The sequence below is a fragment of the Xyrauchen texanus genome, unplaced genomic scaffold (genome assembly GCF_025860055.1).
Source record: "Xyrauchen texanus isolate HMW12.3.18 unplaced genomic scaffold, RBS_HiC_50CHRs HiC_scaffold_394, whole genome shotgun sequence".
Classification (NCBI taxonomy): domain Eukaryota; kingdom Metazoa; phylum Chordata; class Actinopteri; order Cypriniformes; family Catostomidae; genus Xyrauchen; species Xyrauchen texanus.
The window spans coordinates 1-2,500 of record NW_026266362.1 but is presented as its reverse complement, the minus strand read 5'-3'; the positions used below and the strand labels follow the sequence as shown (position 1 = coordinate 2,500).

At 42.2% G+C, this 2,500-nt stretch overlaps 1 non-coding gene and 1 pseudogene across 1 annotated transcript; both read left to right on the top strand.

Moving 5' to 3' along the window:
* The window catches only part of LOC127642127 (autophagy-related protein 16-like), a 29,852-nt pseudogene extending 27,406 nt beyond the window's left edge, over nt 1-2,446 (top strand).
* LOC127642130 (small Cajal body-specific RNA 6) lies at nt 1,955-2,225 on the top strand. Its single transcript, XR_007970292.1, has one exon. It is a non-coding gene; the product is annotated as a small Cajal body-specific RNA 6 (non-coding RNA).
* Nucleotides 2,447-2,500: the final 54 nt, after the last annotated feature.

The window sequence follows — 2,500 nt, the reverse complement described above, 5'->3', positions numbered from 1 at the left end:
TTTGTGTGTCTGTTTGTCTATGTCTTTCTGTATGTGTGTGTGTGTCTTTCTGTATGTGTGTGTGTGTCTTTCTGTGTGTATGTGTTTGTGTGTCTGTTTGTCTGTGTGTGTGTTTGTGTGTCTGTTTGTCTGTCTGTGTGTGTGTTTGTGTGTGTTTGTGTCTTTCTGTATGTGTGTTTGTCTATATGTCTGTGTTGTTGTGTGTCTTTCTGTGTGTGTCGTTTTGTGTCTGTGTGTGTATCTGTCATTCTGTGTGTGTGTCTGTCTGTCTGTTTGTGTGTCTGTGCATGTGTCTGTCTATCTGTTTGTGTCTGTATGTCTTTCTGTATGTGTGTCTGTCTGTCTGTGTGTGTGTTTGTGTGTTTGTTTGTGTCTTTGTCTTTCTGTATGTGTGTGTGTCTTTCTGTGTGTGTGTGTGTGTGTCTTTCTGTGTGTGTCGTTGTGTGTCTGTCTGTCTGTGTGTGTGTTTGTGTGTCTCTTTGTCTATGTCTTTCTGTATGTGTGTGTGTGTCTTTCTGTATGTGTGTGTGTGTCTTTCTGTGTGTATGTGTTTGTGTGTCTGTGTGTGTGTTTGTGTTTCTGTTTGTCTGTCTGTGTGTGTTTGTGTGTGTTTGTGTCTTTCTGTATGTGTGTTTGTCTATCTGTCTGTGTTGTTGTGTGTCTTTCTGTGTGTGTCGTTTTGTGTCTGTGTGTGTATCTGTCATTCTGTGTGTGTGTCTGTCTGTGCGTGTGTGTCTGTCTGTCTGTTTGTGTGTCTGTGCGTGTGTGTGTGTCTGTCTATCTGTTTGTGTCTGTATGTCTTTCTGTATGTGTGTCTGTCTGTCTGTGTGTGTGTTTGTGTGTTTGTTTGTGTCTTTGTCTTTCTGTATGTGTGTGTGTGTGTGTGTGTGTGTGTGTGTGTGTCTTTCTGTGTGTGTCGTTGTGTGTCTGTCTGTGTATGTGTTTGTGTGTGTGTGTATGTGTGTCTGTTTGTGTCTTTCTGTATGTGTGTTTGTCTATCTGTCTGTGGTGTTGTGTGTCTGTCTGTGTGTTTGTGTCTGTGTGTGTCGTTGTGTGTCTGTCTGTGTATGTGTTTGTGTGTGTGTGTTTGTGTGTCTGTTTGTGTCTTTCTGTATGTGTGTTTGTCTATCTGTCTGTGTTGTTTTGTGTCTATCTGTTTGTCTTTCTGTGTGTGTCGTTGTGTGTCTGTGTGTATCTGTGTCTGTCTGTCTGTGTATATAAAAATTTTCAACTCAAGTGTAAAATATGCATGATGCGGTGTCGCGAAAGCCTATCAGCATTGCGATTGTCGTACTGACGTAGCAGCTGAAGAAATATGGAAAAATGGATGAAACGATTGTTGTAGCGGTGTGTGGGCACCCGGAGTTGTACGACACGACGTCATACATGTACAGAGACCGGACGAATAAAGACATGCTTGCAGGAAAGTGAGCGAGGAAGTTGGACTACCTGGTAAGTTCTGAAAATATACGTGTCTACTTGATTCCAGCTATTGGTCGTACTTTACTATGAACCACGTCGTAGAAGCCCCGCCTCCCGTCCTTTTCCAGAAAGAAGCGGGAATACAGCTTTTCTTTTAAGCCAAATGTATCTGTAAACGTTCACATTTCTTGAGTTCTTGTTGTTAATTTAACTTATGGTATTGTTAAGTTATTAGGTGTACCGCAAGGCTCACTCCTCGGTCCTCCCCTATTGTTCTTGTTCATGTTGTTTAGTTCATTATTGATACGTTTTGGTGTCTTTTATCCACATCTGAAACTATTTTTGTTTATTTAAAAATGTTAACTGAATGTTAGGAGTGAAATTTCTTCATAAATCTGTACGCTTTTAGTTCTACCGCTCCTCTTAAAATCATTAGAGCTGGAGGTTGTGAATTAATGAAAGTGTAAAGCTAATGTTTCTGCATCCAAACGTCAATGTTCAAAGTGCGCTAGGGTTTATTTGATGGGTATAAGGTCAATGATGCGATGTAAAAGGTCTGATGTCCAAGTCACCTTACAGTCCCTCCAACCCTCCCAGCAGCCCCTGCAAATGTTTCCCAGCATGCTCTAGTTGTGCATTGCTGGTTTGAGGTGGCAGCTGATATTATTGCCGATTCTGCTGAATACGGGTCTTTTAGAGATTTAAGTGAGACCCGAAACAGCTGCGTCCAACATCAGCACAACACACGGGAGGGCGGGACTTAAGGAGAGTGGTCGACTGATCTCAAAAATCATACTGAGACCTGATTCTGTTCGTATACAATCAAAACTACACAGCTCAAATTAAACACTTTCTGTGCTGCAGAAGATCTGAATTATTTGGGTTTTATTTCTCCCTTCACAGCACACGCTCACAGGCCACAGCGGGAAGGTTTTGTCTGCTCAGTTTCTCCTCGACAATGCTTGAATCGTCTCCGGCAGCTATGACAGAACGCTGAAGCTCTGGGACTTGAGCAACAAAGTCTGTAAGAGACTCGCAGCTACTTCATTCATTGCTCTTCATTAGCAATAGGGCACAA